The sequence below is a fragment of the Nycticebus coucang genome, chromosome 13 (assembly GCF_027406575.1).
Source record: "Nycticebus coucang isolate mNycCou1 chromosome 13, mNycCou1.pri, whole genome shotgun sequence".
Taxonomy (NCBI): domain Eukaryota; kingdom Metazoa; phylum Chordata; class Mammalia; order Primates; family Lorisidae; genus Nycticebus; species Nycticebus coucang.
The window spans coordinates 30,793,382-30,807,159 of NC_069792.1; the positions used below are offsets into that span (position 1 = coordinate 30,793,382).

General features: G+C 41.1%; 1 protein-coding gene and 2 pseudogenes across 3 annotated transcripts in view; all 3 read right to left on the bottom strand.

The window, feature by feature from the left end:
• The window catches only part of TPD52 (tumor protein D52), a 168,005-nt gene that overhangs the window by 131,352 nt on the left and 22,875 nt on the right, over nucleotides 1–13,778 (bottom strand). The gene's annotated exons all lie outside the window — the stretch shown is intronic.
• LOC128564239 (uncharacterized) lies at nucleotides 992–1,143 on the bottom strand (annotated as a pseudogene).
• On the bottom strand, nucleotides 3,389–4,071 carry LOC128563266 (ADP-ribosylation factor-like protein 4A; annotated as a pseudogene).

Here is a 13,778-nt window from a genome sequence, read left to right on the forward strand (position 1 = left end):
CAGCAAGCAGAAACCTCTGATCTCTCACATTTGTAATCTGTACGTACGTCCATGAACATATCACTTTCCACCTTGGCTCACAGTTATATACAAACTCCCCTACTAGGATAAGCTGCTTGAAGGTCAATTCACCCCACATTCATACTCTACAGAACTCATGACACGTCACTGTCAATTTCATCTCCCAGATATGGCTCCTAATCCCCTAAATTCCAGCTACAGAGGCCCTGCACCTTTTCCTTACTCACATTACACACCAGGTCATCTCTACTGCTCCCACAGATGACTGGTATTCATGTTTTTGTGTAGCCACTGCCCCGGCGGTACCAAAAGAATCATACAGTTCGTGGTTCTCTGCACCAAGATCGTGTTCTCTGAGAGAAGCCACGTCATAGCAGCTTTATGGAGAGGCCCTGGGAGCGAGGACTGGCACTCCCTGGCAACGGGACCACCCACATGAGCTTAGAAACAGATCCCCCACCCTGGTAGAGCCTTTAGTGCCTGAAGTCTCAGTCAACAGCCTTACTGCGATCTTGTGGAAGACCCACTTAGCTACCCAGCCCCATTTCTGATTGCAGAAACTGTGTGAGATAATACCCTGTTTCCTTGAAAATAAGACATCCTCCGAAAATAAGACCTACTTACAGGAACGATAAGACGTCCCCTGAAAATAAGACCTAGCTCATCTTTGGGAGCACACCTTAAAATAAGACACTGTCTTATTTTCAGGGAAACAGGGTACATCTTGGGTATTTTTTAATAAGATTGTAAGTTTGAAGGTAATACATTATGCAGCAATAGATACCAAGACAATCTCCGTATGATCTTGATCTTTAGCTATAAAGTTCTTCCCTAAGCTCACCTATTAAAATTCTTAAAGCTGAGATACAAGGAAAATGGCTTATCCTTTATGAAAATGACTCAGAATCTCACTCATCAGGACTACTTTCACCTAACTCAAATTGCATGGGTCTTTTTCATTTTTTTTCTTTAATTTTCAGTCTCTGTATTTACTGTCAAAAATTACCAATACCAGCTATATTTCAAGTCATCATAGTGGGGTATTGGGGAAACATTTTCAACTAGCAATGATCATGCCTCAGATAAACCTCACTGGCTATGAAACTGCCACTGAGCAAGCCTGTATTGGTCAGTCTTTAAACAATGGTGATGTTTTGTTATAGGCTGCAATTAAAGCTTGCCCACCTACATCCGACACTAGCCATGAGCTCCTTAAGGCACAGATCCAGCCTCCATCATCTCATTGAGAGCAGCTAGCCTACTCATATCAGAGATTCTCACACATCCCATACCACAGGAATAACTGGGAGTAATACTATTGGATGTGAAGTTAGAGTTGGGCTGGTCCGCAGAAATAAAGAGTTGATTAACTTCAGTGAGACCTTCACTAGTCAGGAACCTCATCTGGAAAATGAAGAGGGTCAGAAAATAAGGGAAGAAAAAAGCTCAATCAGACTGGTCCTAGGCAGAACTCAACCTTCCCTTCCTTGTCCCTACACTTTCCTGTGAAGAGACTAGGGAAGGAAGAATGATTTGCAGAAACATTGTCTTGATGACAATGCTAACTATTGTGCCCAGAATCCAGCAACAGCTAGGGCTTCTGTACACGTGTGTGTGTGTCCTCACATGTACACAAAGTATGCAGAGGTAAGGTGAAGGCAAGTAGTTCCAGAGCAACACCCTCCAAGTCAGCTGCAAAGTCTTCAAGCAGCTAATGGTAGTGGCCACAGAGCATGAACTTTGGAATCAAACCATGTGTGTCTGCATTTTGACTCCACGATGAACCCTGTGAACTGGGAAGAAAGTATCCCGTTCTTGAACCCTCAGATCTACCATCTATAAATTACTACAAATTACTATGAAAACACAAAATGAGATCCATCTAATTTATGTAAACCCTCAGAACAGTGCTTGTCAAATCATCCACTTCCTTTCCCCTGTCTGGAGCCAGCCTTCAAAAAGTGGTACCCAGAATGGGAAGGTCTAAGCAATCACATAGGGACAAAGTCGTCATCTCTATATGTTGCTACAAATCCCAAAAGTGGCTCCAGGGTTGGGAAGACAACCTTCAAACTCACTTACAGACTTACCTTTAACCCCGATTAAAAGTTTGGTTCCTTTGGAATATACACTTCTCTATCATCAGAACTCATCAAAACTTAGCAGACACTACTCACAGGCAGGCCGATTATACAGTATCACCCTATAAAATCTATTGGAGCTAACTCATATGCTAGCATCCCCCACCTTCTTTACGTGCAGGAGTCATGGATTAGTTTCTTTTCCTTTTTTTTTTTTTTTTACAGAGGTAAGTCTCACTCTATTGCCAGGGTGGAGTGCAATGAAGTGATCACAGCTCACTGGAGCTTCAAACTCCCGAGCTCAAGCTACCCTTTCATCTCAGCCTCCTGAGTGGCTCCAAATACACCTGGCTTTGAATTCATTTCCTCTTTTTCTTTATTAAACCTTCATGATTTAATATAATGTTTATCACTGTAAAGGCGATCAACTAATCAATCAACCAAAAATTATCTTTTTTTTTTTTCTACTCTTCAAAGTTTTCTTTCACTAACTTCAGGTCAAATTTCCACAACTATCTTCTGGTCAATTTATCATCCCTACTTGGCTTCCCAAAATGGTAGTACCAATAGATTTGTAGGGTAGGGAAATTTCTGTGAAATTAAACCTTCCGATGGGTGAAAGTTCTCATGAGGCCTACAGCTAACAGGTGTTTGCAAGGTAGAGTAAAGGTTTGAAGTGGGGGGAGGAGAGTAAGGCCAACACAGTGTTCCATAAATACACTGTCAATCTTGGGAAGCTGTGCCTCTCAATGTATCTGTTTGATCAAGTGCAATCAAAAGGGAGGGCTTCCTTAGTAAAATTCTATTCTTCCCAGACAGAATTGAAGGAAGAACAAATGATTTGACCAAGTATAAGGTGAAATTAATGGCTTCCTCTTTATAAAAACTGTTCCTCACAAATGCTGGTAGGTACAAGATCATTAAGAGGACAAACATCATCTTGGAGCCAAAATAAAAAGAAATTGCTGCCTAGAACTAGCGAATCAGTGAATTCTGTTAATATTATTATTAATTTTTTTTTTTTTACTATTTCTGTGAACGAATGCCAAATAGTTAGAAAGGAGGAAAGCATAGATTTTTTTTAAATTGAGCTTTAAGTAAAAGGATGCCTGCTTATGTTTGATAAAAATAAAATCCAGGCTGTGTGAGCTAAAAAAAAAAAAAAGAAGAAGCACTGCATTTACTCATCTTCCACAGGGCAACGGAGTTGAGCATCTGATTGTTCAACAAACCCAAGTTTTAATAATACGGGGGGGAGGGGGGCAGATAGGCAAATAGACTGCAGACTCACTTCCATTTGTCAAAGTCAAGGCAGAGAAGACCTGCTCCACACAGATATAAAAGGCTGATGTTCATCTTTTTCTAAATCACATTTTTCTTCTTTTAATTATCACATCATGTAGTTTCTTAAGTACTTCCTTTAGTCCATCTCCTATGATTGCACAGGCAGGCTGCAAATGCCAAGGCGGTGATGAATGCAGTTTGCCCATTGCTAATAATTTCTCAAGTGTCTCAAGTCTTGTCTGTTAGCAAATATAAGTACAGGGACTGCCTGATCTTCTGATATCCTATTTCATGAAGTCCAATTTGGCTTCCTGCATCCTTTCGACATCAACAGAGTCCCCAACAAACACAACACCATCTGTGCATCTGGCATATGACTTCCACAGTGGCCATTTCTCCTGACCACCTACATCCCAAAAGTGAAAAATGACTGTTTTAGAATTCCCCGTGGTTACCTTACTTTTCTCAGTGTTAAATCCTTTGGTAGGTACAGTATTTACAAATTGATTGAAATGCAGACTGCATAAAGCAGTTCTTTTTCTAGTACAGTCCCAACTCATAACAATGTGTAAGGAATAAAGCGAAGGCAGGGCTGGACAGAAGTCTGGTCTCACAGTCCCGTCCCCATTTCCACCCGCAAACAAGTGTCCCAAAATGAAATACTTTCTTCTTATTGCTGTAGAACGTCTCTTCCTAGGTGATGAGCTATAAGCCTTCTAACTAACCATCTTTGCCTCGTCTGGACTCAACCTCTCTCTCTGTCACTTGAAAGCCTCACTGATACCTGTTCATGGGCACCAGCAAGGCCTGCAAGGTAAGGGGACACAAGACACCCCTGCCAGCGGGGGCAGACAGGTGCTGTGAGCCAGGCCACCCTAATGCTGCTAGCCTGGCAGCTCCAAAAACTATCATTTCTATAACTTAACATGGCATAGTCCCACTCAGGACACTAAGACAGAAGAAATAATGAAAAGTTACTAAGGTTGACAGAGGGAGGGGGGTGGGGCCTTGGTGTGTGTCACACTTTGGGGGCAAGACATGATTGCAAGAGGGACTTTGCCTAACAATTGCAATCAATGTAACCTGGCTTATTGTACCCTCAATGAATCCCCAACAATAAAAAAAAAAAAAAAGAAAAGTTACTAAGGTTTGGACAGTTTCTTTTCAACAGGAATTTAAATGTTTATTAAAAATTCTACAACATTCCACTATATTAGACACCAAAGCAAAGCAGCAAAATGCTTTTCATAAAAATGTTATTTATATTCTTGCAGCATTCATGAAATATAAAGGTCAACTTTTTTTTTTTTTTGAGACGGAGCCTCAAGCTGTCACCCTGGGTAGAGTGCTATGGCATCACAGCTCACAGCAACCTCCAACTCCTGGGCTCAAGAGAGTCTCCTGCCCCCACCTCCCAAGTAGCTGAGACTACAGATGCCCTCCACGACGCCCAGCAATTTTTGGTTGCAGCCGTCATTGTTGTTTGGCAGGCCCGGGCTGGATTTGAACCTGCCAGCTCAGGTGTATGTGGCTGGCGCCTTAGTCGCTTGAGCCACAAGCGCCGAGCCTAAAGGTAAACATTTTAAATAATTCTAAGTCACATTAGCTCCTTGCTGGTTAATCTGTAAAGTGAAAGCCATGTAAAAGGTTCCAAAATTTAAATTTTATATGACAGATTTTGTAAACGGCTTTTTAAAATATTCAAGGTATTGTAAGAATCAACAGGAGCATTAATGCTTCTTCAAATAAAAATAATCTTTCACACAAGGATTTTCTAATGTTTTATGAAATGACATATATTGTAATACTCCGTTCTTTACCTACTAGAAGAATTTCACAATAATATTATAACAATTAAGAAATAAATTAGATCTTAATTTTCCCAACATAAAAGACTAGGGTTTTATATAGAAAGCTATATTCTGACTAAAATAAAACAGTACTTTAAAAAATAATGAATAGTTTAAAATGTTAGACATATGCACACGTATTACAATATGGAAGACCATAAAGAAACTGATCGGTACTCATCGGGCTGAGGTTAAATGACCTTTCACTCTTGAAGGCCTGTCTTTGTCACATAGCTGGGACGGCACCTGCCCTCCATGGCAACTACAGTAAGCCCTTCCGCACCAGGAAGGAAAGGCCTGGATTGTCTCCTCTTAGATTAAATATTTATTAGATTTCAGAGCAGTGCTCTTCTTAAGAAAGTTCATAGGAGGCACACACAACTCACAGCCCCCATCCTTCCTTCAGAAACACCTTTTTGATCCAATTCACACCCAGAAGGCAAATAACTTTGATTCTTTAGGTGTTAGACTGTCCCTTTGAAGTGGCTTCTTGTGTCCATTTTTTACATGGCATTCTGGGTTCATTTTGATCAAATCTATGGATTATTTAAACATTTAGATCAACCCTATCCCCTTAGTACCTTATCCAGTAAATTGTAACTACAAAAGAGACTCTAATAAAGCACAGTATCTATTTAAAATCTAATAAGCCCCTTACATCTTGGTTGTATGGAAAGAAATTAAAATTGTAATGAGTTACTCTGTGGGTTACTTTTTAATTTGTTTCTACACACCACATGAGGTTCAAAATGAGCAACTAACTCAGGCTCAGCTGAAGCATTCCTGGAGAGACTGGGTATCTGGGAAACCCTGGTACCAAACTCACAACAAATTTTGTTGTCACTTAACAGAATATTTTCACATCCCAAAGCACAAGTGGAAAAGCAGGTAAAAGATAATAAGTTTTTCTTACGAGAGAAACAATTTCTTTGCTGTACTCTGCCATGCCTGAACAGCTAAGTAAAAAAGAAGACTCTCCTGGGAAGCTCAAAGATTCAATAGCAATCTTGAATTGTGGCTAGAACTGATGAATCTATGTAAAAACTTTGATATCAAGTCATTTTTGACCAGCCATGGCAGTTGCACACAAAAAGTTAAGCACATTTTCATAGGAAAGTCATTTGTGTGCTATCAAGAAGCTGGATTACCATGGAGCTCCCTGCTTCCATGTATCCAGGACACAGCTCAGTGCTAAGCACACAGCAGGTACTCCAGGAGTGGGACTGAATGACCATGAGAGTAAGAATCCTTCCTTCAGGAGAGGTGCATGTTCCAGCCCATCCCCACACCCAGCAGTCACTGAGGCAGGACCACCACCAACGGTCTGACAAACCAGGAAGCCAATGTGGACATGGAATCTTGTACTCATGAAATGACTGGATTTCTCTATAACCTATGGCAATTTTAGACTACATCAACATTTTCACTTATCTGAGGCAAAAGGAGGGAGAATAAAATCAATTTTCCTGAACTAAACCTTAAAGTAATCCTCTTCATTCTGAGATAACGTTCTTCCTGATTGGGGTAGGGGGGAGAAGGGTTAAAATCTCACATTTATTAAAACATGGTCAATTTTTGTTGGCTAGTTTTAGTACCTTGGCAAAACAAGGAGTTGACAACCCACTGCAAACTCTCCCCATGCCTAATTTTAATTTTACCATTCCATGAAATGCAACAAGTTAGAAATGGTAGTGCTAGGACATACCCCCACGTGCCCTGCTACAACTTACCTGTAATCACAACCCTTCCAAATACCTGCCCAACTCAACTAGCACACATCACTGCCCAGGACAGAACAGAAAAAGATGACACACTGGTTTAGGATGCAGAGGACACTGCATGTGGTTATCCACATGTGGAGTCTGACTTGAGGGGGGGAAAAATGTACAGTAGAAAAGTCTAGGACTAACTTCACATAAAAAAACACATTTGGACCTATAGCTCCTAGAAGTTTACCTAAGTGAGCCATGTTTGCTGAGGGAGATGCTTATTCATAAGGTGTGCTGGCAGAGGCAAAAGACAGTTAAATATCACTGTGCACTGTGTTAAGAAGTCCATAAAAGATTTAGATTAACTGTCTAGCAGTTCAAAGCCCATTTCAGGTTGAATTTATAAAGGATCCTATGAGGTCCGATGTGGTGGCTCACACCTATAATCTTTGCACTCTGGGAGGCCAGGACGGGAGGAACACTTGAACTCAGGAGTTTAAAGTTACAGGTGAGCTAGGATGACATATGACACTCTAGCCCACCGGACAGAGCAAGGCTGTGAAAAAAAGAAGGGGTCCAGGGAGCACATTTATGACTTTCCTAGCAATCTGGTTTAGCCCCTAGCTTAGGAATAGAATAGGCAAACTACTCAAAGCTGGATATCAGTGTGGTGATCATCCCAGTCAGAGCACCATTATCTGTTTAAAAAAAAAAAAAATAGAGAAACAAAAATGCCTATGCTTAGCAATTTCACTCTTCCATATTATCCCAGACAAAGACATACTTCCAGATGTTCAATGTGGCACTCATTTATAATAGTTAACAAGAAAATACTAGAAAGAACCAGGGGCAGCGCCTGTGGCTCAAAGGGACAGGGCGCCAGTCCCATATGCTGGAAGTGGCAGGTCAAAAAAAACCCAGCCCCGGCCAAAAAAAAAAAAAAAAATTAGAAAAAAGAACCAAATGTCCACTAATAGAAACTGAATTAAGGCACATTTATACCCTGGAACACTACACAACAGTTAAGAAGAATGAGATGATCACTATGTACCAGCACAGAAATCTCTCTGCGACACAGAGCTATGAAAAGCCCGGAAACACATAACATGATAGCATTTGCTTTTTTAAAAGGCACATTAAAAAATCAATTTTCTATAGTGTTCCTAAATGTGATCCTTAAAACTGCAGTGTCAGCGTCACCTGGAAACTTACTAAAAATGTAACTCTTCAGGCCTCATCTGAGATCTACTGACTCAGAACAGTGAGGGTCTGGCGGGCATACAGATCACTAAAAATGGTTGGACAGGATTCACACCAAACAACATGCCTCAGCAACTATCTTTAGCTATATTCTTTTGTCTTTTTTAAAAGTTAACATGGGGAATATACTCATGCATTACTCTTATAAATTAAAAGTAACTTTTTTTAGATACTTAAAGTGCTAGGGAAGAGCCCTTAGGAAATAGTTAACCATGCAACTGTAGTGAAGGCAAAGATGATGGAATGGGAGACGGAGGTTCCCTAGTTGCTGCTGAAACACTGGAGGTCAAAGAAAGCATGAAAAACAAAGTCCAGTAGGAATTTTACTCCAGAACTCTCCAGAGAGTTCAGATGGTCTCACTGGTGTCTCCCATGGGGAGAAGGCATGACAAATAGTTGACTCTAGTCAGAAGGACAGCTAGCTACCCAAGGATGGAAAAGAACAAACAATGCAGACCTTGTCTGAGGAAAGCCAGACTTTCATAATGTCTTTTGTTGTCCTGTTTTGTTGATTCTTCAGCACACACTGCAGCCTCCAGCCCAGCTCCCAGCCTCCACTGTCATCCTTACATTTGCTGAAGCAAAGATGACAAGAACGGGAGCTTTGAGATCTAAGTAACAAGCCTTAGTGAGGACATGCAGCCACTATCCCAAGTCTAAACCCTGATCAAGCCCCTCGAGGTAGTGGGGCCTGGAAATAGTGTGCACATACACACACCCCACTTCATTTTCCTGTGACATCATAGTCAGAAGTGAAATCCACTATCACGTCCAGTATTTATGAAGATAAAATAAGTGCCACAATTGTAGTCAGGAATTCATTTTAAAATAAGGTTTACAAAAACCTGTGAGTCTAAAATAAGATTAACTATATTTCATTTTCAGTTGAGAGATGTCCATAAAAACTAACGTTATTAATTTCCCTACTATTCTTACGTCACATTCTAAACCAGGGATTAAAAAATAGGTGGTATTATTTCATCTAAAAAATTACAAATTTTCCGCTTCTAAGTATTTTTAAACGGAAAGTTTAATTTGATGTGAAAAGAGCATGGCATGACCCCAACACATACAAGAATTTTAACATCTAAAACAGCCTTGATATTCTTCCTTAACATTACAACAGAAGATTAAGTGAAAGTTCCACTCACTGTTAACAAGTACTCTTCAGATTTCACTGAAGAGAAAAAGCTAATCCTCACTCTTGGGTTTTGTGAATGTCAGCTACTCTTGATTTCAACCTTTATTCCCTTGGATACTGGGAGGTCATAATAACCCACTTATTTGATACAAGCAAAACCCATGCTCAAAGTTATAGCAGAAGGACAAAGAAACAGTTGCATGCCATTCAACTTTCTGGGCCATGCTTCTCCATTGTATAGAGAAATATAATTTCTTTTTTTAACCTGAAAGCAAACACAGTTCTTCTCAAATCCCAGCCAATTTTTTTCTTCCTTTAACAAGGCCACATTTGTAGCTGTATCTATTAAGAAGCTTAAGCTCTTTACTCAAAGAAGATGAAGCAAAAAGTATTTGTTACAGACTGACCTAACAGAAATATCCAATTATTTAAAAAAAAAAATTGCCATATGGGAAAGAGTAGTGAGGATGTACTTATACTTTATATCTAAAGAGAACAGACTTAAAAAAACAACATAAGTGATTTTTAAAGTTTGTTAAACAGAAATTATGAAAAGCCACTAGTTCAGGACTAAGCTCCTGTACTACACCCCAACAGACCAAATCAAAACAAGTCACTCATGCTGAATGCCGTATCACCAAATAAATTCCACATCACCAAATGGAAACTTTAAAGAAGGAAGAAGAACCCCAACAGACTAGTTTTCCTAGAAATAGAAGAGTCCAGTCTACATGACTCAGTACAAAGAAATCCACTCTTTGTCAGCCCCTGGCAAAAAAGTAACCAGGAGTAACATGACATTAATCAATCAACTTCTCTTTCCATTGTACCATTTCCTTGTTCCCCGTTTACAAAACCCAGTGTTACACCATTGCCCAGTGGGAGCTCTCACTCTTTTATAAAATAAAGGCTGCCCCATTCATGAATCACAAGTAAAAGCCAATTAGATCTATAACTAAATTTGTTGAAATTTTGTATTTTGTCAAGTGTAAGATATATCACAAGATTATTCCATAATAGACCCATTCCTGAATGAGTTAGGACGCAAGATAAAAGAAAGCCACTGGAGTAACTGCTCTTTGTCCAGCCTTTGGAAGGAGGAGGCCTAAGCACTTCTTGGTGAGTAGCTTTCAATATAAACAAGAGCCCCCCTGCACCTCTCCGTCACTTCAAAAATAGAATACTGCAACTCTGGGAAGCCAAAACCCAGGCTTTTAGAGGCACCTTCTAGAACAGACATTTCTGAATAGCCAAAAAATTTCAGAAAAAACAACCACCAAGCCTGCCTTTACCTCCCCACACAGCCCCACCCACCCACCCACCTCTGGAGCAGGTGAATCCTGAACATTTTTTCTCAGAGGAGAAGAGCTGACCCAGGAGATAAGGGGCCAGCCATATCTGCAGGAGGAGGAGCCAGGCCAGCCCACAGCAGCAACTTAGAATCACCTGGGCAGAAGCAAACGCGGACCCCAGCACCAAGAGGAGGTAGGAAACACTGTTGTGAAAACACCCTTCCTCAACACCTACCCCAGAAAAAAAACCACCTACTACATTTAATACACAAAACTGGGACTGGCAAATCCAGCTCCAAAGATCTCTCACGTGAAACATGTCAGGCCCACGCAGGCCTCGGGTTCCCTGCGGAAACCCACTTGACAGGCTGTGTGCAGGCAATAAGGGAGGGGCGACAAATAATAGAGAATAAAGAATATGAGGTCTGCACCTTAGTTTTTACTTTCATTGGAATGTTTCTGATAACATATCTGTCCCTTAATTTGTGAATACATTCAAAGAAAGAAGGAGTCCCAGACACTAACAAATAACATGGGAGAAGAGCCCTAAGGCGTTAAGGTCACTAGGTCTTTAATTAAAAAGAAATATTGTATTGCTTTGTCTTCATACATGTTTCTCCACTAAAGCAATGTACAATGTATGCCAAAAAAAAAACGTGATAAAGTACTTAAAAGCATAGGAAAATACTAAATAAACTACATACAGCTGCTTTGACTATGCAGTGCCCAGTAACAGGAGGAAGTTAATGGTGCCATAGTTGCTTCCAAGAGTGTAGGACCTGCCCACTGGCTTCCTTGGAACAAGCAGAGGTGCTCTGCCTTGGTATGAAAAACTACTCCCTCAAAGGGAGCTACAGCACCGTAAATTGGGGGGGGGGGGGAGGCAGAAAGCTTCCTTTCCAGAACTTTCCCATCCTATGATTGCCTTCTTCCCTCTCCTGGATCACAGGTACATTTTTTTCCACAAAACAGCAACAGCAAAACTTTCTTTTTTCTTTTGGCTATATTGGCATTCTAACTTTTTTTTTTTTTTTTAAGCCTGAGTCTCACTTTGTTGCCCTCGGCAGAGTGTCATGGCGTCACAGCTCACAGCAACCCCTCAGCCTCCCAAGTAGCTGGGACTACAGGAGCCCACCACAATGCCCAGCTATTTTTTTGTTTGTAGTTGTCACTGCTGTTTGGCAGGCCCGGGCTGGGTTTGAACCCGCCAGCTCCAGTGTATGTGGCTGACACCCTAGCCACTGAGCTACAGGCACCGAGCCCTGGCATCCTAACATTTTACCAGTGGTTAACTCAATAATGCAAAGGCAAAATTCCTCACATTTAAGGCCTGGTGTTATTAAATAAGGCAGCTCCACTCTGGTAAATTTATATTTGTAACAAATTCATTAAGATCTCAGTACATTACTGAGAGAAAGTAAAACACTGCAGACAAACTCTATGATCTTGGGTAGTTCCTTAATTCCCCAAAACTTTAAACTCTCTCATCATTAAAACAGGAAAAGGAAGAACATAGCCAACTGCCTAGGGCTGATGTGAGGATCAAAGCAGGCTCTCACTGCCCATAAGACTGGAGGGTGGAGGGTGGCGCCTGTGGCTCAAAGGGGTAGGGTGCTGGTCCCATATGCTGGAGGTGGCAGGTTCAAACCCAGCCCTGGCCAAAAACCACAAAAAAAAAAAAAAAAAGAGCCTGACTGGAGCCAGGTTCAGGGAAGCACTCCCTATGCATTGCATTAGCACCCTCACCAAAATGAAAAGAACTAAGAATTTCAAACTCTTCAAAAGCTGAAAGGCCCAAGCCATCTCCATCTCTCCCTCTGGGTCTTTTCACTCAACTTTTCAACCTCCAAAGCAGCATTTTTCAACCTTTTATCTCACAGCACACATGAACCTATAGTTAAACTTCCACAGCACATTTAAACTATGTTGATCCAAAAAAAAAGAGTTTTAAAAAAGAAAAAATATACTTACTGTGCTTTGAACTTCTTTTGAAAATAATTTAATTAATGATCTTTAAAATTTTTCTCAGCACACCTAAGAGCCCCTCATGGCACACAGGTGTGCTGTGGCACAGCTGTTGAAAATCACTCCTCTAAAGAAAGGATGAGCTCAGGGTGGCGCCTGTGGCTCAAGGAGTAGGGCGCCGGTCCCATATGCCGGAGGTGGCAGGTTCAAACCTCAGCCCCAACCAAAAACCAAAAAAAAAAGAAAGGATGAGCTCAAAGGAGTAGGACACCGAACCCATATGCCAGAGGTGGTGGGTTCAAACCTAGCCCTGGCCAAAAACCGCAAAAAAAAAAAAAAAAAAGAAAGGATAAGCAGAACTGCCATACTATGAGGGGCACAATCACATTTTCTTTCTATCCAGTGCACAAAATAAGGATATGAGGTAGGCGTGTTAACATTAAAAATAGACATAAAATTATTTTTAATTTTTTTTAATTACATATTATTATCAAAAGCTAAGGGCTAACTAGGCAGACAGATGTCTTGGTCAAAAGGAGCCTGAGGGTCAGAGAAGGGGGGGGCCTGGTGTCCTATGGGAGTGTAGAGGAGGCTGCTGGGGCCTTCCCTGAGCTCTGGGCACAGGCAGGGCCCTCAGGAGCTGAAGCCCTCACTGCTGGCCAATGTGTGCAGAGCCCAAGGTAGATGTGACAATATGACAGAGGTTCACATCCTAGGATGGCACCAGATTAGAACCACAAATTACTCACTGCTTGCCATTAATTGAAAAAGAAAAGGCAAGTTTCCTCTTTTTTCTATCTTTTTCTTTTCTGTGAGACAAAGTCTTGCTCTGTCACCCAGGCTAGAGGGCAATGGCATCGTCACAGCTCACTGTAACCTCAAGCTCCTGGGCTCATGCTAACCTCCTACCTGAGCCTCCCAAGTAGGTAGGACAGGTGCCTACCACCAAAACCTAGCTAATTTTTCTATTTTTGTATAGACAGGGTCTCATTCTTGCTCAGGATGGTCTCTAACTCCAGACCTCAAGCAATTCTCCTGCCTCAGGCTCCCACAGTGCTAGGATTACAGGAATGAGCCATCACACCCGGCCCCTCTTCACCTTCTTGTAAGTTTTTAAAATTAGAATACCCTTAAATCAATAAAAGGGAATGATACTATGGCCAATAAATGTTTCT